This window comes from Lissotriton vulgaris, chromosome 1_1 (genome assembly GCF_964263255.1).
Source record: "Lissotriton vulgaris chromosome 1_1, aLisVul1.2, whole genome shotgun sequence".
In the NCBI taxonomy this organism is placed as follows: domain Eukaryota; kingdom Metazoa; phylum Chordata; class Amphibia; order Caudata; family Salamandridae; genus Lissotriton; species Lissotriton vulgaris.
This window is the reverse complement of record NC_141685.1, coordinates 233483066-233506853: the sequence shown is the minus strand read 5'-3', so window position 1 is coordinate 233506853 and position 23788 is coordinate 233483066. Positions and strand designations below refer to the sequence as shown.

The 23788-nt window shown below is 39.5% G+C and overlaps 8 non-coding genes across 8 annotated transcripts; all 8 read left to right on the top strand.

Annotated features, from left to right (window-relative positions):
• The first annotated feature begins 4968 nt into the window (after nt 1–4968).
• On the top strand, nt 4969–5041 carry TRNAA-AGC (transfer RNA alanine (anticodon AGC)). Its single transcript has one exon. It is a non-coding gene; the product is annotated as a tRNA-Ala (tRNA).
• Nucleotides 5042–6017: 976 nt separating this feature from the next.
• Nucleotides 6018–6090, top strand: TRNAA-AGC (transfer RNA alanine (anticodon AGC)). Its single transcript has one exon. It is a non-coding gene; the product is annotated as a tRNA-Ala (tRNA).
• A 4305-nt stretch (nt 6091–10395) lies between these two features.
• TRNAA-AGC (transfer RNA alanine (anticodon AGC)) lies at nt 10396–10468 on the top strand. Its single transcript has one exon. It is a non-coding gene; the product is annotated as a tRNA-Ala (tRNA).
• A 529-nt stretch (nt 10469–10997) lies between these two features.
• Nucleotides 10998–11070, top strand: TRNAA-AGC (transfer RNA alanine (anticodon AGC)). The gene has a single exon. It is a non-coding gene; the product is annotated as a tRNA-Ala (tRNA).
• Nucleotides 11071–15808: 4738 nt separating this feature from the next.
• On the top strand, nt 15809–15881 carry TRNAA-AGC (transfer RNA alanine (anticodon AGC)). The gene has a single exon. It is a non-coding gene; the product is annotated as a tRNA-Ala (tRNA).
• A 1368-nt stretch (nt 15882–17249) lies between these two features.
• Nucleotides 17250–17322, top strand: TRNAA-AGC (transfer RNA alanine (anticodon AGC)). Its single transcript has one exon. It is a non-coding gene; the product is annotated as a tRNA-Ala (tRNA).
• A 529-nt stretch (nt 17323–17851) lies between these two features.
• On the top strand, nt 17852–17924 carry TRNAA-AGC (transfer RNA alanine (anticodon AGC)). The gene has a single exon. It is a non-coding gene; the product is annotated as a tRNA-Ala (tRNA).
• A 2447-nt stretch (nt 17925–20371) lies between these two features.
• On the top strand, nt 20372–20444 carry TRNAK-CUU (transfer RNA lysine (anticodon CUU)). The gene has a single exon. It is a non-coding gene; the product is annotated as a tRNA-Lys (tRNA).
• The last annotated feature ends 3344 nt before the right edge of the window (nt 20445–23788 follow it).

Here is a 23788-nt window from a genome sequence, read left to right as displayed (position 1 = left end):
CTGAATTTTGCATTGACTCTCATAATATGGAGATTAATCTTGCATTAGACATGCAATAACTCCCAGAAATTGTCCAGGAATGGATTTCCTTCATAAAAAATGATTAGTCTGCATACCATCTTGAAGTGGGAGCTCGGCTAGCTCAGTCGGTAGAGCATGAGACTCTTAATCTCAGGGTCGTGGGTTCGAGCCCCACGTTGGGCGAAAATGAGTAATTTTTGCTGGACTCTCATAATCTGGTGATTATTCTTGCATTAGACATGCAATAACTATCAAAAATGGTATCTCCCTTGGTTTCTCATTGGTGGGAAATTTAACTTCAAGATTGGGTAGGGTATGAGTCTAGATGAACACACCACAATATCACTCATATTCGAGTAGTAAACAGGCCAACCTGAACTGTAAAACATCCCATAAGTGGAGGTAAGGCATAAGTTAGGAGTGAACTGAACACTGTTATGGGCAATTGGACTTCAAATAAAGTTTGGAAGTCAGTGAGGTTACTTTTTCATGTTATGCAGATTAAACACACAGGGGAATTATCTCAAATGGTAGAGCGCTCGCTTAGCATGCAAGAGGTAGCGGGATCGATGCCCGGCTAGCTCAGTCGGTAAAGCATGAGACTCTTAATCTCAGGGTTGTGGGTTCGATCCCCACTTTGGGCGAAAACGAGTAATTTTTGCCTGAATATTGCATTGACTCTCATAATATGGAGATTAATCTTGCATTAGACCTGCAATAACTCCCAAAAATTGTCCAGGAATGGATTTCCTTCATAAAAAATTATTAGTCTGCATACCATCTTGAAGCGGGAGCCCGGCTAGCTCAGTCGGTAGAGCATGAGACTCTTAATCTCAGGGTTGTAGGTTCGAGCCCCACGTTGGGCGAAAATGAGTAATTTTTGCTGGACTCTCATAATCTGGTGATTATTCTTGCATTAGACATGCAATAACTATCAAAAATGGTATCTCCCTTGGTTTCTCATTGGTGGGAAATTTAACTTCAAGATTAGGTAGGTATGAGTCTAGATGAACACACCACAATATCACTCATATTCGAGTAGTAAACAGGCCAACCTGAACTGTAAAACATCCCATAAGTGGAGGTAAGGCATAAGTTAGGAGTGAACTGAACACTGTTATGGGCAATTGGACTTCAAATAAAGTGTGGAAGGCAGTGAGGTTACTTTTTTCATGTTATGCAGATTAAACACACAGGGGAATTAGCTCAAATGGTAGAGCGCTCGCTTAGTATGCGAGAGATAGCGGGATCGATGCCCGCATTCTCCATTATAAAATTTGCATACATTTTATTTTTAACTTGTCATTGCCAAGGTCATTGCAGAGTAAGAACAGAAAAATCACAGATGGCTTTCAAATATGGTCTCATTATAACAACTAAAGTGGTTTAATCAAAAGGGTTCAGGTATTCTTTAGCATGTGAGAGGAATTTGAATTCTTATGCAATCTCAAAATGAAGTTCTCACAACTTCCGTTTTCATTTTCTCTTATTTTTTTTGACACTCTGTCCTCTGAAGGATGTATAAATCTGGCTTTCCTTGCAAAACAAGAGTAGAGGAATATCCAGGATTTGATTTTTTTCACAAAAAGGGATTGGTCTGCATACTGTCTTAAGGAGGGAGCCCGGCTAACTCAGTCGGTAGAGCATGAGACTCTTAATCTCAGGGTCGTGGGTTCGAGCCCCACGTTGGGCGAAAACAAGTAATTTTTGCCTGAATATTGCATTGACTCTCATAATATGGAGATTAATCTTGCATTAGACCTGCAATAACTCCCAAAAATTGTACAGGAATGGATTTCCTTCATAAAAAATTATTAGTCTGCATACCATCTTGAAGTGGGAGCCCGGCTAGCTCAGTCGGTAGAGCATGAGACTCTTAATCTCAGGGTCGTGGGTTCGAGCCCCACGTTGGGTGAAAATGAGTAATTTTTGCTGGACTCTCATAATCTGGTGATTATTCTTGCATTAGACATGCAATAACTATCAAAAATGGTATCTCCCTTGGTTTCTCATTGGTGGGAAATTTAACTTCAAGATTAGGTAGGGTATGAGTCTAGATGAACACACCACAATATCACTCATATTCGAGTAGTAAACAGGCCAACCTGAACTGTAAAACATCCCATAAGTGGAGGTAAGGCATAAGTTAGGAGTGAACTGAACACTGTTATGGGCAATTGGACTTCAAATAAAGTGTGGAAGGCAGTGAGGTTACTTTTTTCATGTTATGCAGATTAAACACACAGGGGAATTAGCTCAAATGGTAGAGCGCTCGCTTAGTATGCGAGAGGTAGCCGGATCGATGCCCGCATTCTCCATTATAAAATTTGCATACATTTTATTTTTAACTTGTCATTGCCAAGGTCATTGCAGAGTAAGAACAGAAAAATCACAGATGGCTTTCAAAAATGGTCTCATTATAACAACTAAAGTGGTTTAATCAAAAGGGTTCAGGTATTCTTTAGCATGTGAGAGGAATTTGAATTCTTATGCAATCTCAAAATGAAGTTCTCACAACTTCCATTTTCATTTTCTCTTATTTTTTTTGACACTCTGTCCTCTGAAGGATGTATAAACTGGCTTTCCTTGCAAAACAAGAGTAGAGGAATATCCAGGATTTGATTTTCTTCACAAAAAGGGATTGGTCTGCATACTGTCTTAAGGAGGGAGCCAGGCTAGCTCAGTCGGTAGAGCATGAGACTCTTAATCTCAGGGTCGTGGGTTCGAGCCCCACGTTGGGCGAAAACGAGCAATTTTTGCTGGACTCTCATAATCTGGTGATTATTCTTGCATTAGACATGCAATAACTATCAAAAATGGTATCTCCCTTGGTTTCTCATTGGTGGGAAATTTAACTTCAAGATTAGGTAGGGTATGAGTCTAGATGAACACACCACAATATCACTCATATTCGAGTAGTAAACAGGCCAACCTGAACTGTAAAACATCCCATAAGTGGAGGTAAGGCATAAGTTAGGAGTGAACTGAACACTGTTATGGGCAATTGGACTTCAAATAAAGTGTGGAAGGCAGTGAGGTTACTTTTTTCATGTTATGCAGATTAAACACACAGGGGAATTAGCTCAAATGGTAGAGCGCTCGCTTAGCATGTGAGAGGTAGCGGGATCGATGCCCATTCTCCATTATAAAATTTGCATACATTTTATTTTTAACTTGTCATTGCCAAGGTCATTGCAGAGTAAGAACAGAAAAATCACAGATGGCTTTCAAATATGGTCTCATTATAACAACTAAAGTGGTTTAATCAAAAGGGTTCCGGTATTCTTTAGCATGTGAGAGGAATTTGAATTCTTATGCAATCTCAAAATGAAGTTCTCACAACTTCCATTTTCATTTTCTATTATGTTTTTTGACACTCTGTCCTCTGAAGGATGTATAAATCTGGCTTTCCTTTCAAAACAAGAGTAGAGGAATATCCAGGATTTGATTTTCTTCACATAAAGGGATTGGTCTGCATACTGTCTGAAGGAGGGAACCCGGCTAGCTCAGTTGGTAGAGCATGAGACTCTTAATCTCAGGGTCGTGGGTTCAAGCCCCACGTTGGGCGAAAACGAGTAATTTTTGCCTGAATATTGCATTGACTCTCATAATATGGAGATTAATCTTGCATTAGACCTGCAATAACTCCCAAAAATTGTCCAGGAATGGATTTCCTACACAAAAAATGATTAGTCTGCATACCATCTTGAAGTGGGAGCCCGGCTAGCTCAGTCGGTAGAGCATGAGCTTCTTAATCTCAGGGTCGTGGGTTCGAGCCCCACGTTGGGCGAAAATGAGTAATTTTTGCTGGACTCTCATAATCTGGTGATTATTCTTGCATTAGACAGGCAATAACTATCAAAAATGGTATCTCCCTTGGTTTCTCATTGGTGGGAAATTTAACTTCAAGATTAGGTAGGGTATGAGTCTAGATGAACACACCACAATATCACTCATATTCGAGTAGTAAACAGGCCAACCTGAACTGTAAAACATCCCATAAGTGGAGGTAAGGCATAAGTTAGGAGTGAACTGAACACTGTTATGGGCAATTGGACTTCAAATAAAGTGTGGAAGGCAGTGAGGTTACTTTTTTCATGTTATGCAGAGAAAACACACAGGGGAATTAGCTCAAATGGTAGAGCGCTCGCTTAGCATGCGAGAGGTAGGGGGATTGATGCCCGCATTCTCCATTATAAAATTTGCATACATTTTATTTTTAACTTGTCATTGCCAAGGTCATTGCAGAGTAAGAACAGAAAAATCACAGATGGCTTTCAAATATGGTCTCATTATAACAACTAAAGTGGTTTAATCAAAAGGGTTCAGGTATTCTTTAGCATGTGAGAGGAATTTGAATTCTTATGCAATCTCAAAATGAAGTTCTCACAACTTCCGTTTTCATTTTCTCTTATTTTTTTGACACTCTGTCCTCTGAAGGATGTATAAATCTGGCTTTCCTTGCAAAACAAGAGTAGAGGAATATCCAGGATTTGATTTTTTTCACAAAAAGGGATTGGTCTGCATACTGTCTTAAGGAGGGAGCCCGGCTAGCTCAGTCGGTAGAGCATGAGGCTCTTAATCTCAGGGTCGTGGGTTCGAGCCCCACGTTGGGCGAAAGCGAGTAATTTTTGCTGGACTCTCATAATCTGGTGATTATTCTTGCATTAGACATGCAAAAACTATCAAAAATGGTATCTCCCTTGGTTTCTCATTGGTGGGAAATTTAACTTCAAGATTAGGTAGGGTATGAGTCTAGATGAACACACCACAATATCACTCATATTCGAGTAGTAAACAGGCCAACCTGAACTGTAAAACATCCCATAAGTGGAGGTAAGGCATAAGTTAGGAGTGAACTGAACACTGTTATGGGCAATTGGACTTCAAATAAAGTGTGGAAGGCAGTGAGGTTACTTTTTTCATGTTATGCAGATTAAACACACAGGGGAATTAGCTCAAATGGTAGAGCGCTCGCTTAGCATGCGAGAGGTAGCGGGATCGATGCCCGCATTCTCCATTATAAAATTTGCATACATTTTATTTTTAACTTGTCATTGCCAAGGTCATTGCAGAGTAAGAACAGAAAAATCACAGATGGCTTTCAAATATGGTCTCATTATAACAACTAAAGTGGTTTAATCAAAAGGGTTCAGGTATTCTTTAGCATGTGAGAGGAATTTGAATTCTTATGCAATCTCAAAATGAAGTTCTCACAACTTCCGTTTTCATTTTCTCTTATTTTTTTGACACTCTGTCCTCTGAAGGATGTATAAATCTGGCTTTCCTTGCAAAATAAGAGTAGAGAAATATCCAGGATTTGATTTTTTTCACAAAAAGGGATTGGTACGCATACTGTCTTAAGGAGGGAGCCCGGCTAGCTCAGTCGGTAGAGCATGAGACTCTTAATCTCAGTGTCGTGGGTTTGAGCCCCACGTTGGGTGAAAAAGAGTAATTTTTGCCTGAATATTGCATTGACTCTCATAATATGGAGATTAATCTTGCATTAGAACTGCAATAACTCCCAAAAATTGTACAGGAATGGATTTCCTTCATAAAAAATTATTAGTCTGCATACCATCTTGAAGTGGGAGCCCGGCTAGCTCAGTCGGTAGAGCATGAGACTCTTAATCTCAGGGTCGTGGGTTCGAGCCCCACGTTGGGTGAAAATGAGTAATTTTTGCTGGACTCTCATAATCTGGTGATTATTCTTGCATTAGACATGCAATAACTATCAAAAATGGTATCTCCCTTGGTTTCTCATTGGTGGTAAATTTAACTTCAAGATTAGGTAGGGTATGAGTCTAGATGAACACACCACAATATCACTCATATTCGAGTAGTAAACAGGCCAACCTGAACTGTAAAACATCCCATAAGTGGAGGTAAGGCATAAGTTAGGAGTGAACTGAACACTGTTATGGGCAATTGGACTTCAAATAAAGTGTGGAAGGCAGTGAGGTTACTTTTTTCATGTTATGCAGATTAAACACACAGGGGAATTAGCTCAAATGGTAGAGCGCTTGCTTAGCATGCAAGAGGTAGCGGGATCGATGCCCGCATTCTCCATTATAAAATTTGCATACATTTTATTTTTAACTTGTCATTGCCAAGGTCATTGCAGAGTAAGAACAGAAAAATCACAGATGGCTTTCAAATATGGTCTCATTATAACAACTAAAGTGGTTTAATCAAAAGGGTTCAGGTATTCTTTAGCATGTGAGAGGAATTTGAATTCATATGCAATCTCAAAATGAAGTTCTCACAACTTCCGTTTTCATTTTCTCTTATTTTTTTTGACACTCTGTCCTCTGAAGGATGTATAAATCTGGCTTTCCTTGCAAAACAAGAGTAGAGGAATATCCAGGATTTGATTTTCTTCACAAAAAGGGATTGGTCTGCATACTGTCTTAAGGAGGGAGCCAGGCTAGCTCAGTCGGTAGAGCATGGGACTCTTAATCTCAGGGTCGTGGGTTCGAGCCCCACGTTGGGCAAAAATGAGTAATTTTTGCTGGACTCTCATAATCCGGTGATTATTCTTGCATTAGACATGCAATAACTATCAAAAATGGTATCTCCCTTGGTTTCTCATTGGTGGGAAATTTAACTTCAAGATTAGGTAGGGTATGAGTCTAGATGAACACACCACAATATCACTCATATTCGAGTAGTAAACAGGCCAACCTGAACTGTAAAACATCCCATAAGTGGAGGTAAGGCATAAGTTAGGAGTGAACTGAACACTGTTATGGGCAATTGGACTTCAAATAAAGTGTGGAAGGCAGTGAGGTTACTTTTTTCATGTTATGCAGATTAAACACCCAGGGGAATTAGCTCAAATGGTAGAGCGCTCGCTTAGCATGTGAGAGGTAGCGGGATCGATGCCCATTCTCCATTATAAAATTTGCATACATTTTATTTTTAACTTGTCATTGCCAAGGTCATTGCAGAGTAAGAACAGAAAAATCACAGATGGCTTTCAAATATGGTCTCATTATAACAACTAAAGTGGTTTAATCAAAAGGGTTCCGGTATTCTTTAGCATGTGAGAGGAATTTGAATTCTTATGCAATCTCAAAATGAAGTTCTCACAACTTCCATTTTCATTTTCTATTATGTTTTTTGACACTCTGTCCTCTGAAGGATGTATAAATCTGGCTTTCCTTTCAAAACAAGAGTAGAGGAATATCCAGGATTTGATTTTCTTCACATAAAGGGATTGGTCTGCATACTGTCTGAAGGAGGGAACCCGGCTAGCTCAGTTGGTAGAGCATGAGACTCTTAATCTCAGGGTCGTGGGTTCAAGCCCCACGTTGGGCGAAAACGAGTAATTTTTGCCTGAATATTGCATTGACTCTCATAATATGGAGATTAATCTTGCATTAGACCTGCAATAACTCCCAAAAATTGTCCAGGAATGGATTTCCTACACAAAAAATGATTAGTCTGCATACCATCTTGAAGTGGGAGCCCGGCTAGCTCAGTCGGTAGAGCATGAGCTTCTTAATCTCAGGGTCGTGGGTTCGAGCCCCATGTTGGGCGAAAATGAGTAATTTTTGCTGGACTCTCATAATCTGGTGATTATTCTTGCATTAGACAGGCAATAACTATCAAAAATGGTATCTCCCTTGGTTTCTCATTGGTGGGAAATTTAACTTCAAGATTAGGTAGGGTATGAGTCTAGATGAACACACCACAATATCACTCATATTCGAGTAGTAAACAGGCCAACCTGAACTGTAAAACATCCCATAAGTGGAGGTAAGGCATAAGTTAGGAGTGAACTGAACACTGTTATGGGCAATTGGACTTCAAATAAAGTGTGGAAGGCAGTGAGGTTACTTTTTTCATGTTATGCAGATTTAACACACAGGGGAATTAGCTCAAATAGTAAAGCGCTCGCTTAGCATGCGAGAGGTAGCGGGCTCGATGCCCGCATTCTCCATTATAAAATTTGCATACATTTTATTTTTAACTTGTCATTGCCAAGGTCATTGCAGAGTAAGAACAGAAAAATCACGGATGGCTTTCAAATATGGTCTCATTATAACAACTAAAGTGGTTTAATCAAAAGGGTTCAGGTATTCTTTAGCATGTGAGAGGAATTTGAATTCTTATGCAATCTCAAAATGAAGTTCTCACAACTTCCGTTTTCATTTTCTCTTATTTTTTTGACACTCTGTCCTCTGAAGGATGTATAAATCTGGCTTTCCTTGCAAAACAAGAGTAGAGGAATATCCAGGATTTGATTTTTTTCACAAAAAGGGATTGGTCCGCATACTGTCTTAAGGAGGGAGCCCGGCTAGCTCAGTCGGTAGAGCATGAGACTCTTAATCTCAGGGTCGTGGGTTTGAGCCCCACGTTGGGTGAAAAAGAGTAATTTTTGCCTGAATATTGCATTGACTCTCATAATATGGAGATTAATCTTGCATTAGACCTGCAATAACTCCCAAAAATTGTACAGGAATGGATTTCCTTCATAAAAAATGATTAGTCTGCATACCATCTTGAAGTGGGAGCCCGGCTAGCTCAGTCGGTAGAGCATGAGACTCTTAATCTCAGGGTTGTGGGTTCGAGCCCCACGTTGGGTGAAAATGAGTAATTTTTGCTGGATTATTGCATTGACTCTCATAATCTGGTGAATATTCTTGCATTAGACATGCAATAAATATCAGAAATGGTATCTCCCTTGGTTTCTCATTGGTGGGAAATTTAACTTCAAGATTAGCTAGGGTATGAGTCTAGATGAATACACCGCAATATCACTCATATTCGAGTAGTAAACAGGCCAACCTGAACTGTAAAACATCCCATAAGTGGAGGTAAGGCATAAGTTAGGAGTGAACTTAACACTGTTATGGGCAATTGGACTTCAAATAATGTGTGGAAGGCAGTAACGTTACTTTTTTCATGTTATGCAAATTAAACACACAGGGGAATTAGCTCAAATGGTAGAGCGCTCGCTTAGCATGCGAGAGGTAGTGGGATCGATGCCCGCATTCTCCATTATAAAATGTGCATACATTTTATTTTTAACTTGTCATTGCCAAGGTCATTGCAGAGTAAGAACAGAAAAATCACAGATGGCTTTCAAATATGGTCTCATTATAACAACTAAAGTGGTTTAATCAAAAGGGTTCAGGTATTCTTTAGCATGTGAGAGGAATTTGAATTCTTATGCAATCTCAAAATGAAGTTCTCACAACTTCAATTTTCATTTTCTCTTATTTTTTTTGACACTCTGTCCTCTGAAGGATGTATAAACTGGCTTTCCTTGCAAAACAAGAGTAGAGGAATGTCCAGGATTTGATTTTCTTCACAAAAAGGGATTGGTCTGCATACTGTCTTAAGGAGGGAACCCGGCTAGCTCAGTCGGTAGAGCATGAGACTCTTAATCTCAGGGTCGTGGGTTTGAGCCCCACGTTGGGCGAAAACGAGTAATTTTTGCCTGAATATTGCATTGACTCTCATAATATGGAGATTAATCTTGCATTAGACATGCAATAACTCCCATGTTATGCAGAGAAAACACACAGGGGAATTAGCTCAAATGGTAGAGCGCTCGCTTAGCATGCGAGAGGTAGCGGGATCGATGCCCGCGTTCTCCATTATAAAATTTGCATACATTTTATTTTTAACTTGTCATTGCCAAGGTCATTGCAGAGTAAGAACAGAAAAATCACAGATGGCTTTCAAATATGGTCTCATTATAACAACTAAAGTGGTTTAATCAAAAGAGTTCAGGTATTCTTTAGCATGTGAGAGGAATTTGAATTCTTATGCAATCTCAAAATGAAGTTCTCACAACTTCCGTTTTCATTTTCTCTTATTTTTTTGACACTCTGTCCTCTGAAGGATGTATAAATCTGGCTTTCCTTGCAAAATAAGAGTAGAGGAATATCCAGGATTTGATTTTTTTCACAAAAAGGGATTGGTACGCATACTGTCTTAAGGAGGGAGCCCGGCTAGCTCAGTCGGTAGAGCATGAGACTCTTAATCTCAGGGTTGTGGGTTCGAGCCCCACGTTGGGTGAAAATGAGTAATTTTTGCTGGATTATTGCATTGACTCTCATAATCTGGTGAATATTCTTGCATTAGACATGCAATAAATATCAGAAATGGTATCTCCCTTGGTTTCTCATTGGTGGGAAATTTAACTTCAAGATTAGCTAGGGTATGAGTCTAGATGAATACACCGCAATATCACTCATATTCGAGTAGTAAACAGGCCAACCTGAACTGTAAAACATCCCAAAAGTGGAGGTAAGGCATAAGTTAGGAGTGAACTTAACACTGTTATGGGCAATTGGACTTCAAATAATGTGTGGAAGGCAGTAACGTTACTTTTTCCATGTTATGCAAATTAAACACACAGGGGAATTAGCTCAAATGGTAGAGCGCTCGCTTAGCATGCGAGAGGTAGCGGGATCGATGCCCGCATTCTCCATTATAAAATGTGCATACATTTTATTTTTAACTTGTCATTGCCAAGGTCATTGCAGAGTAAGAACAGAAAAATCACAGATGGCTTTCAAATATGGTCTCATTATAACAACTAAAGTGGTTTAATCAAAAGGGTTCAGGTATTCTTTAGCATGTGAGAGGAATTTGAATTCTTATGCAATCTCAAAATGAAGTTCTCACAACTTCAATTTTCATTTTCTCTTATTTTTTTTGACACTCTGTCCTCTGAAGGATGTATAAACTGGCTTTCCTTGCAAAACAAGAGTAGAGGAATGTCCAGGATTTGATTTTCTTCACAAAAAGGGATTGGTCTGCATACTGTCTTAAGGAGGGAACCCGGCTAGCTCAGTCGGTAGAGCATGAGACTCTTAATCTCAGGGTCGTGGGTTTGAGCCCCACGTTGGGCGAAAACGAGTAATTTTTGCCTGAATATTGCATTGACTCTCATAATATGGAGATTAATCTTGCATTAGACATGCAATAACTCCCATGTTATGCAGAGAAAACACACAGGGGAATTAGCTCAAATGGTAGAGCGCTCGCTTAGCATGCGAGAGGTAGCGGGATCGATGCCCGCATTCTCCATTATAAAATTTGCATACATTTTATTTTTAACTTGTCATTGCCAAGGTCATTGCAGAGTAAGAACAGAAAAATCACAGATGGCTTTCAAATATGGTCTCATTATAACAACTAAAGTGGTTTAATCAAAAGAGTTCAGGTATTCTTTAGCATGTGAGAGGAATTTGAATTCTTATGCAATCTCAAAATGAAGTTCTCACAACTTCCGTTTTCATTTTCTCTTATTTTTTTGACACTCTGTCCTCTGAAGGATGTATAAATCTGGCTTTCCTTGCAAAATAAGAGTAGAGGAATATCCAGGATTTGATTTTTTTCACAAAAAGGGATTGGTACGCATACTGTCTTAAGGAGGGAGCCCGGCTAGCTCAGTCGGTAGAGCATGAGACTCTTAATCTCAGGGTCGTGGGTTTGAGCCCCACGTTGGGTGAAAAAGAGTAATTTTTGCCTTAATATTGCATTGACTCTCATAATATGGAGATTAATCTTGCATTAGAACTGCAATAACTCCCAAAAATTGTACAGGAATGGATTTCCTTCATAAAAAATTATTAGTCTGCATACCATCTTGAAGTGGGAGCCCGGCTAGCTCAGTCGGTAGAGCATGAGACTCTTAATCTCAGGGTCGTGGGTTCGAGCCCCACGTTGGTTGAAAATGAGTAATTTTTGCTGGACTCTCATAATCTGGTGATTATTCTTGCATTAGACATGCAATAACTATCAAAAATGGTATCTCCCTTGGTTTCTCATTGGTGGGAAATTTAACTTCAAGATTAGGTAGGGTATGAGTCTAGATGAACACACCACAATATCACTCATATTCGAGTAGTAAACAGGCCAACCTGAACTGTAAAACATCCCATAAGTGGAGGTAAGGCATGTTAGGAGTGAACTGAACACTGTTATGGGCAATTGGACTTCAAATAAAGTGTGGAAGGCAGTGAGGTTACTTTTTTCATGTTATGCAGATTAAACACACAGGGGAATTAGCTCAAATGGTAGAGCGCTTGCTTAGCATGCGAGAGGTAGCGGGATCGATGCCCGCATTCTCCATTATAAAATTTGCATACATTTTATTTTTAACCTGTCATTGCCAAGGTCATTGCAGAGTAAGAACAGAAAAATCACAGATGGCTTTCAAATATGGTCTCATTATAACAACTAAAGTGGTTTAATCAAAAGGGTTCAGGTATTCTTTAGCATGTGAGAGGAATTTGAATTCATATGCAATCTCAAAATGAAGTTCTCACAACTTCCGTTTTCATTTTCTCTTATTTTTTTGACACTCTGTCCTCTGAAGCATGTATAAATCTGGCTTTCCTTGCAAAACAAGAGTAGAGGAATATCCAGGATTTGATTTTTTTCACAAAAAGGGATTGGTCTGCATACTGTCTTAAGGAGGGAGCCCGGCTAGCTCAGTCGGTAGAGCATGAGGCTCTTAATCTCAGGGTCGTGGGTTCGAGCCCCACGTTGGGCAAAAACGAGTAATTTTTGCTGGACTCTCATAATCTGGTGATTATTCTTGCATTAGACATGCAAAAACTATCAAAAATGGTATCTCCCTTGGTTTCTCATTGGTGGGAAATTTAACTTCAAGATTAGGTAGGGTATGAGTCTAGATGAACACACCACAATATCACTCATATTCGAGTAGTAAACAGGCCAACCTGAACTGTAAAACATCCCATAAGTGGAGGTAAGGCATAAGTTAGGAGTGAACTGAACACTGTTATGGGCAATTGGACTTCAAATAAAGTGTGGAAGGCAGTGAGGTTACTTTTTTCATGTTATGCAGAGAAAACACACAGGGGAATTAGCTCAAATGCTAGAGCGCTCGCTTAGCATGCGAGAGGTAGCGGGATCGATGCCCGCATTCTCCATTATAAAATTTGCATACATTTTATTTTTAACTTGTCATTGCCAAGGTCATTGCAGAGTTAGAACAGAAAAATCACAGATGACTTTCAAATATGGTCTCATTATAACAACTAAAGTGGTTTAATCAAAAGGGTTCAGGTATTCTTTAGCATGTGAGAGGAATTTGAATTCTTATGCAATCTCAAAATGAAGTTCTCACAACTTCCGTTTTCATTTTCTCTTATTTTTTTTGACACTCTGTCCTCTGAAGGATGTATAAATCTGGCTTTCCTTGCAAAACAAGAGTAGAGGAATATCCAGGATTTGATTTTCTTCACAAAAAGGGATTGGTCTGCATACTGTCTTAAGGAGGGAGCCAGGCTAGCTCAGTCGGTAGAGCATGGGACTCTTAATCTCAGGGTCGTGGGTTCGAGCCCCACGTTGGGCAAAAATGAGTAATTTTTGCTGGACTCTCATAATCCGGTGATTATTCTTGCATTAGACATGCAATAACTATCAAAAATGGTATCTCCCTTGGTTTCTCATTGGTGGGAAATTTAACTTCAAGATTAGGTAGGGTATGAGTCTAGATGAACACACCACAATATCACTCATATTCGAGTAGTAAACAGGCCAACCTGAACTGTAAAACATCCCATAAGTGGAGGTAAGGCATAAGTTAGGAGTGAACTGAACACTGTTATGGGCAATTGGACTTCAAATAAAGTGTGGAAGGCAGTGAGGTTACTTTTTTCATGTTATGCAGATTAAACACCCAGGGGAATTAGCTCAAATGGTAGAGCGCTCGCTTAGCATGTGAGAGGTAGCGGGATCGATGCCCATTCTCCATTATAAAATTTGCATACATTTTATTTTTAACTTGTCATTGCCAAGGTCATTGCAGAGTAAGAACAGAAAAATCACAGATGGCTTTCAAATATGGTCTCATTATAACAACTAAAGTGGTTTAATCAAAAGGGTTCCGGTATTCTTTAGCATGTGAGAGGAATTTGAATTCTTATGCAATCTCAAAATGAAGTTCTCACAACTTCCATTTTCATTTTCTATTATGTTTTTTGACACTCTGTCCTCTGAAGGATGTATAAATCTGGCTTTCCTTTCAAAACAAGAGTAGAGGAATATCCAGGATTTGATTTTCTTCACATAAAGGGATTGGTCTGCATACTGTCTGAAGGAGGGAACCCGGCTAGCTCAGTTGGTAGAGCATGAGACTCTTAATCTCAGGGTCGTGGGTTCAAGCCCCACGTTGGGCGAAAACGAGTAATTTTTGCCTGAATATTGCATTGACTCTCATAATATGGAGATTAATCTTGCATTAGACCTGCAATAACTCCCAAAAATTGTCCAGGAATGGATTTCCTACACAAAAAATGATTAGTCTGCATACCATCTTGAAGTGGGAGCCCGGCTAGCTCAGTCGGTAGAGCATGAGCTTCTTAATCTCAGGGTCGTGGGTTCGAGCCCCATGTTGGGCGAAAATGAGTAATTTTTGCTGGACTCTCATAATCTGGTGATTATTCTTGCATTAGACAGGCAATAACTATCAAAAATGGTATCTCCCTTGGTTTCTCATTGGTGGGAAATTTAACTTCAAGATTAGGTAGGGTATGAGTCTAGATGAACACACCACAATATCACTCATATTCGAGTAGTAAACAGGCCAACCTGAACTGTAAAACATCCCATAAGTGGAGGTAAGGCATAAGTTAGGAGTGAACTGAACACTGTTATGGGCAATTGGACTTCAAATAAAGTGTGGAAGGCAGTGAGGTTACTTTTTTCATGTTATGCAGATTTAACACACAGGGGAATTAGCTCAAATAGTAAAGCGCTCGCTTAGCATGCGAGAGGTAGCGGGCTCGATGCCCGCATTCTCCATTATAAAATTTGCATACATTTTATTTTTAACTTGTCATTGCCAAGGTCATTGCAGAGTAAGAACAGAAAAATCACGGATGGCTTTCAAATATGGTCTCATTATAACAACTAAAGTGGTTTAATCAAAAGGGTTCAGGTATTCTTTAGCATGTGAGAGGAATTTGAATTCTTATGCAATCTCAAAATGAAGTTCTCACAACTTCCGTTTTCATTTTCTCTTATTTTTTTGACACTCTGTCCTCTGAAGGATGTATAAATCTGGCTTTCCTTGCAAAACAAGAGTAGAGGAATATCCAGGATTTGATTTTTTTCACAAAAAGGGATTGGTCCGCATACTGTCTTAAGGAGGGAGCCCGGCTAGCTCAGTCGGTAGAGCATGAGACTCTTAATCTCAGGGTCGTGGGTTTGAGCCCCACGTTGGGTGAAAAAGAGTAATTTTTGCCTGAATATTGCATTGACTCTCATAATATGGAGATTAATCTTGCATTAGACCTGCAATAACTCCCAAAAATTGTACAGGAATGGATTTCCTTCATAAAAAATGATTAGTCTGCATACCATCTTGAAGTGGGAGCCCGGCTAGCTCAGTCGGTAGAGCATGAGACTCTTAATCTCAGGGTTGTGGGTTCGAGCCCCACGTTGGGTGAAAATGAGTAATTTTTGCTGGATTATTGCATTGACTCTCATAATCTGGTGAATATTCTTGCATTAGACATGCAATAAATATCAGAAATGGTATCTCCCTTGGTTTCTCATTGGTGGGAAATTTAACTTCAAGATTAGCTAGGGTATGAGTCTAGATGAATACACCGCAATATCACTCATATTCGAGTAGTAAACAGGCCAACCTGAACTGTAAAACATCCCATAAGTGGAGGTAAGGCATAAGTTAGGAGTGAACTTAACACTGTTATGGGCAATTGGACTTCAAATAATGTGTGGAAGGCAGTAACGTTACTTTTTTCATGTTATGCAAATTAAACACACAGGGGAATTAGCTCAAATGGTAGAGCGCTCGCTTAGCATGCGAGAGGTAGCGGGATCGATGCCCGCATTCTCCATTATAAAATGTGCATACATTTTATTTTTAACTTGTCATTGCCAAGGTCATTGCAGAGTAAGAACAGAAAAATCACAGATGGCTTTCAAATATGGTCTCATTATAACAACTAAAGTGGTTTAATCAAAAGGGTTCAGGTATTCTTTAGCATGTGAGAGGAATTTGAATTCTTATGCAATCTCAAAATGAAGTTCTCACAACTTCAATTTTCATTTTCTCTTATTTTTTTTGACACTCTGTCCTCTGAAGGATGTATAAACTGGCTTTCCTTGCAAAACAAGAGTAGAGGAATGTCCAGGATTTGATTTTCTTCACAAAAAGGGATTGGTCTGCATACTGTCTTAAGGAGGGAACCCGGCTAGCTCAGTCGGTAGAGCATGAGACTCTTAATCTCAGGGTCGTGGGTTTGAGCCCCACGTTGGGCGAAAACGAGTAATTTTTGCCTGAATATTGCATTGACTCTCATAATATGGAGATTAATCTTGCATTAGACATGCAATAACTCCCATGTTATGCAGAGAAAACACACAGGGGAATTAGCTCAAATGGTAGAGCGCTCGCTTAGCATGCGAGAGGTAGCGGGATCGATGCCCGCGTTCTCCATTATAAAATTTGCATACATTTTATTTTTAACTTGTCATTGCCAAGGTCATTGCAGAGTAAGAACAGAAAAATCACAGATGGCTTTCAAATATGGTCTCATTATAACAACTAAAGTGGTTTAATCAAAAGAGTTCAGGTATTCTTTAGCATGTGAGAGGAATTTGAATTCTTATGCAATCTCAAAATGAAGTTCTCACAACTTCCGTTTTCATTTTCTCTTATTTTTTTGACACTCTGTCCTCTGAAGGATGTATAAATCTGGCTTTCCTTGCAAAATAAGAGTAGAGGAATATCCAGGATTTGATTTTTTTCACAAAAAGGGATTGGTACGCATACTGTCTTAAGGAGGGAGCCCGGCTAGCTCAGTCGGTAGAGCATGAGACTCTTAATCTCAGGGTTGTGGGTTCGAGCCCCACGTTGGGTGAAAATGAGTAATTTTTGCTGGATTATTGCATTGACTCTCATAATCTGGTGAATATTCTTGCATTAGACATGCAATAAATATCAGAAATGGTATCTCCCTTGGTTTCTCATTGGTGGGAAATTTAACTTCAAGATTAGCTAGGGTATGAGTCTAGATGAATACACCGCAATATCACTCATATTCGAGTAGTAAACAGGCCAACCTGAACTGTAAAACATCCCAAAAGTGGAGGTAAGGCATAAGTTAGGAGTGAACTTAACACTGTTATGGGCAATTGGACTTCAAATAATGTGTGGAAGGCAGTAACGTTACTTTTTCCATGTTATGCAAATTAAACACACAGGGGAATTAGCTCAAATGGTAGAGCGCTCGCTTAGCATGCGAGAGGTAGCGGGATCGATGCCCGCATTCTCCATTATAAAATGTGCATACATTTTATTTTTAACTTGTCATTGCCAAGGTCATTGCAGAGTAAGAACAGAAAAATCACAGATGGCTTTCAAATATGGTCTCATTATAACAACTAAAGTGGTTTAATCAAAAGGGTTCAGGTATTCTTTAGCATGTGAGAGGAATTTGAATTCTTATGCAATCTCAAAATGAAGTTCTCACAACTTCAATTTTCATTTTCTCTTATTTTTTTTGACACTCTGTCCTCTGAAGGATGTATAAACTGGCTTTCCTTGCAAAACAAGAGTAGAGGAATGTCCAGGATTTGATTTTCTTCACAAAAAGGGATTGGTCTGCATACTGTCTTAAGGAGGGAACCCGGCTAGCTCAGTCGGTAGAGCATGAGACTCTTAATCTCAGGGTCGTGGGTTTGAGCCCCACGTTGGGCGAAAACGAGTAATTTTTGCCTGAATATTGCATTGACTCTCATAATATGGAGATTAATCTTGCATTAGACATGCAATAACTCCCATGTTATGCAGAGAAAACACACAGGGGAATTAGCTCAAATGGTAGAGCGCTCGCTTAGCATGCGAGAGGTAGCGGGATCGATGCCCGCATTCTCCATTATAAAATTTGCATACATTTTATTTTTAACTTGTCATTGCCAAGGTCATTGCAGAGTAAGAACAGAAAAATCACAGATGGCTTTCAAATATGGTCTCATTATAACAACTAAAGTGGTTTAATCAAAAGAGTTCAGGTATTCTTTAGCATGTGAGAGGAATTTGAATTCTTATGCAATCTCAAAATGAAGTTCTCACAACTTCCGTTTTCATTTTCTCTTATTTTTTTGACACTCTGTCCTCTGAAGGATGTATAAATCTGGCTTTCCTTGCAAAATAAGAGTAGAGGAATATCCAGGATTTGATTTTTTTCACAAAAAGGGATTGGTACGCATACTGTCTTAAGGAGGGAGCCCGGCTAGCTCAGTCGGTAGAGCATGAGACTCTTAATCTCAGGGTCGTGGGTTTGAGCCCCACGTTGGGTGAAAAAGAGTAATTTTTGCCTTAATATTGCATTGACTCTCATAATATGGAGATTAATCTTGCATTAGAACTGCAATAACTCCCAAAAATTGTACAGGAATGGATTTCCTTCATAAAAAATTATTAGTCTGCATACCATCTTGAAGTGGGAGCCCGGCTAGCTCAGTCGGTAGAGCATGAGACTCTTAATCTCAGGGTCGTGGGTTCGAGCCCCACGTTGGTTGAAAATGAGTAATTTTTGCTGGACTCTCATAATCTGGTGATTATTCTTGCATTAGACATGCAATAACTATCAAAAATGGTATCTCCCTTGGTTTCTCATTGGTGGGAAATTTAACTTCAAGATTAGGTAGGGTATGAGTCTAGATGAACACACCACAATATCACTCATATTCGAGTAGTAAACAGGCCAACCTGAACTGTAAAACATCCCATAAGTGGAGGTAAGGCATGTTAGGAGTGAACTGAACACTGTTATGGGCAATTGGACTTCAAATAAAGTGTGGAAGGCAGTGAGGTTACTTTTTTCATGTTATGCAGATTAAACACACAGGGGAATTAGCTCAAATGGTAGAGCGCTTGCTTAGCATGCGAGAGGTAGCGGGATCGATGCCCGCATTCTCCATTATAAAATTTGCATACATTTTATTTTTAACCTGTCATTGCCAAGGTCATTGCAGAGTAAGAACAGAAAAATCACAGATGGCTTTCAAATATGGTCTCATTATAACAACTAAAGTGGTTTAATCAAAAGGGTTCAGGTATTCTTTAGCATGTGAGAGGAATTTGAATTCATATGCAATCTCAAAATGAAGTTCTCACAACTTCCGTTTTCATTTTCTCTTATTTTTTTGACACTCTGTCCTCTGAAGCATGTATAAATCTGGCTTTCCTTGCAAAACAAGAGTAGAGGAATATCCAGGATTTGATTTTTTTCACAAAAAGGGATTGGTCTGCATACTGTCTTAAGGAGGGAGCCCGGCTAGCTCAGTCGGTAGAGCATGAGGCTCTTAATCTCAGGGTCGTGGGTTCGAGCCCCACGTTGGGCAAAAACGAGTAATTTTTGCTGGACTCTCATAATCTGGTGATTATTCTTGCATTAGACATGCAAAAACTATCAAAAATGGTATCTCCCTTGGTTTCTCATTGGTGGGAAATTTAACTTCAAGATTAGGTAGGGTATGAGTCTAGATGAACACACCACAATATCACTCATATTCGAGTAGTAAACAGGCCAACCTGAACTGTAAAACATCCCATAAGTGGAGGTAAGGCATAAGTTAGGAGTGAACTGAACACTGTTATGGGCAATTGGACTTCAAATAAAGTGTGGAAGGCAGTGAGGTTACTTTTTTCATGTTATGCAGAGAAAACACACAGGGGAATTAGCTCAAATGCTAGAGCGCTCGCTTAGCATGCGAGAGGTAGCGGGATCGATGCCCGCATTCTCCATTATAAAATTTGCATACATTTTATTTTTAACTTGTCATTGCCAAGGTCATTGCAGAGTTAGAACAGAAAAATCACAGATGACTTTCAAATATGGTCTCATTATAACAACTAAAGTGGTTTAATCAAAAGGGTTCAGGTATTCTTTAGCATGTGAGAGGAATTTGAATTCTTATGCAATCTCAAAATGAAGTTCTCACAACTTCCGTTTTCATTTTCTCTTATTTTTTTGACACTCTGTCCTCTGAAGGATGTATAAATCTGGCTTTCCTTGCAAAACAAGAGTAGAGGAATATCCAGGATTTGATTTTTTTCACAAAAAGGGATTGGTCCGCATACTGTCTTAAGGAGGGAGCCCGGCTAGCTCAGTCGGTAGAGCATGAGACTCTTAATCTCAGGGTCGTGGGTTTGAGCCCCACGTTGGGTGAAAAAGAGTAATTTTTGCCTGAATATTGCATTGACTCTCATAATATGGAGATTAATCTTGCATTAGACCTGCAATAACTCCCAAAAATTGTACAGGAATGGATTTCCTACACAAAAAATGATTAGTCTGCATACCATCTTGAAGGGGGAGCCCGGCTAGCTCAGTCGGTAGAGCATGAGACTCTTAATCTCAGGGTCGTGGGTTCGAGCCCCACGTTGGGCGAAAATGAGTAATTTTTGCTGGACTCTCATAATCTGGTGATTATTCTTGCATTAGACATGCAATAACTATCAAAAATGGTATCTCCCTTGGTTTCTCATTGGTGGGAAATTTAACTTCAAGATTAGGTAGGGTATGAGTCTAGATGAACACACCACAATATCACTCATATTCGAGTAGTAAACAGGCCAACCTGAACTGTAAAACATCCCATAAGTGGAGGTAAGGCATAAGTTAGGAGTGAACTGAACACTGTTATGGGCAATTGGACTTCAAATAAAGTGTGGAAGGCAGTGAGGTTACTTTTTTCATGTTATGCAGAGAAAACACACAGGGGAATTAGCTCAAATGGTAGAGCGCTCGCTTAGCATGCGAGAGGTAGCGGGATCGATGCCTGCATTCTCCATTATAAAATTTGCATACATTTTATTTTTAACTTGTCATTGCCAAGGTCATTGCAGAGTAAGAACAGAAAAATCACAGATGGCTTTCAAATATGGTCTCATTATAACAACTAAAGTGGTTTAATCAAAAGGGTTCAGGTATTCTTTAGCATGTGAGAGGAATTTGAATTCATATGCAATCTCAAAATGAAGTTCTCACAACTTCCGTTTTCATTTTCTCTTAATTTTTTTGACACTCTGTCCTCTGAAGGATGTATAAATCTGGCTTTCCTTGCAAAACAAGAGTAGAGGAATATCCAGGATTTGATTTTCTTCACAAAAAGGGATTGGTCTGCATACTGTCTTAAGGAGGGACCCAGGCTAGCTCAGTCGGTAGAGCATGGGACTCTTAATCTCAGGGTCGTGGGTTCGAGCCCCACGTTGGGCAAAAACGAGTAATTTTTGCTGGACTCTCATAATCTGGTGATTATTCTTGCATTAGACATGCAATAACTATCAAAAATGGTATCTCCCTTGGTTTCTCATTGGTGGGAAATTTAACTTCAAGATTAGGTAGGGTATGAGTCTAGATGAACACACCACAATATCACTCATATTCGAGTAGTAAACAGGCCAACCTGAACTGTAAAACATCCCATAAGTGGAGGTAAGGCATAAGTTAGGAGTGAACTGAACACTGTTATGGGCAATTGGACTTCAAATAAAGTGTGGAAGGCAGTGAGGTTACTTTTTTCATGTTATGCAGAGAAAACACACAGGGGAATTAGCTCAAATGGTAGAGCGCTCGCTTAGCATGCGAGAGGTAGCGGGATCGATGCCTGCATTCTCCATTATAAAATTTGCATACATTTTATTTTTAACTTGTCATTGCCAAGGTCATTGCAGAGTAAGAACAGAAAAATCACAGATGGCTTTCAAATATGGTCTCATTATAACAACTAAAGTGGTTTAATCAAAAGGGTTCAGGTATTCTTTAGCATGTGAGAGGAATTTGAATTCTTATGCAATCTCAAAATGAAGTTCTCACAACTTCCGTTTTCATTTTCTCTTATTTTTTTGACACTCTGTCCTCTGAAGGATGTATAAATCTGGCTTTCCTTGCAAAACAAGAGTAGAGGAATATCCAGGATTTGATTTTTTTCACAAAAAGGGATTGGTCTGCATACTGTCTTAAGGAGGGAGCCCGGCTAGCTCAGTCGGTAGAGCATGAGGCTCTTAATCTCAGGGTTGTGGGTTCGAGCCCCACGTTGGGCGAAAACGAGTAATTTTTGCCTGAATATTGCATTGACTCTCATAATATGGAGATTAATCTTGCATTAGACATGCAATAACTCCCAGAAATTGTCCAGGAATGGATTTCCTTCATAAAAAATGATTAGTCTGCATACCATCTTGAAGTGGGAGCTCGGCTAGCTCAGTCGGTAGAGCATGAGACTCTTAATCTCAGGGTCGTGGGTTCGAGCCCCACGTTGGGCGAAAATGAGTAATTTTTGCTGGACTCTCATAATCTGGTGATTATTCTTGCATTAGACATGCAATAACTATCAAAAATGGTATCTCCCTTGGTTTCTCATTGGTGGGAAATTTAACTTCAAGATTAGGTAGGGTATGAGTCTAGATGAACACACCACAATATCACTCATATTCGAGTAGTAAACAGGCCAACCTGAACTGTAAAACATCCCATAAGTGGAGGTAAGGCATAAGTTAGGAGTGAACTGAACACTGTTATGGGCAATTGGACTTCAAATAAAGTTTGGAAGTCAGTGAGGTTACTTTTTCATGTTATGCAGATTAAACACACAGGGGAATTATCTCAAATGGTAGAGCGCTCGCTTAGCATGCAAGAGGTAGCGGGATCGATGCCCGGCTAGCTCAGTCGGTAAAGCATGAGACTCTTAATCTCAGGGTTGTGGGTTCGATCCCCACTTTGGGCGAAAACGAGTAATTTTTGCCTGAATATTGCATTGACTCTCATAATATGGAGATTAATCTTGCATTAGACCTGCAATAACTCCCAAAAATTGTCCAGGAATGGATTTCCTTCATAAAAAATTATTAGTCTGCATACCATCTTGAAGTGGGAGCCCGGCTAGCTCAGTCGGTAGAGCATGAGACTCTTAATCTCAGGGTTGTAGGTTCGAGCCCCACGTTGGGCGAAAATGAGTAATTTTTGCTGGACTCTCATAATCTGGTGATTATTCTTGCATTAGACATGCAATAACTATCAAAAATGGTATCTCCCTTGGTTTCTCATTGGTGGGAAATTTAACTTCAAGATTAGGTAGGTATGAGTCTAGATGAACACACCACAATATCACTCATATTCGAGTAGTAAACAGGCCAACCTGAACTGTAAAACATCCCATAAGTGGAGGTAAGGCATAAGTTAGGAGTGAACTGAACACTGTTATGGGCAATTGGACTTCAAATAAAGTGTGGAAGGCAGTGAGGTTACTTTTTTCATGTTATGCAGATTAAACACACAGGGGAATTAGCTCAAATGGTAGAGCGCTCGCTTAGTATGCGAGAGATAGCGGGATCGATGCCCGCATTCTCCATTATAAAATTTGCATACATTTTATTTTTAACTTGTCATTGCCAAGGTCATTGCAGAGTAAGAACAGAAAAATCACAGATGGCTTTCAAATATGGTCTCATTATAACAACTAAAGTGGTTTAATCAAAAGGGTTCAGGTATTCTCTAGCATGTGAGAGCAATTTGAATTCTTATGCAATCTCAAAATGAAGTTCTCACAACTTCCGTTTTCATTTTCTCTTATTTTTTTTGACACTCTGTCCTCTGAAGGATGTATAAATCTGGCTTTCCTTGCAAAACAAGAGTAGAGGAATATCCAGGATTTGATTTTTTTCACAAAAAGGGATTGGTCTGCATACTGTCTTAAGGAGGGAGCCCGGCTAACTCAGTCGGTAGAGCATGAG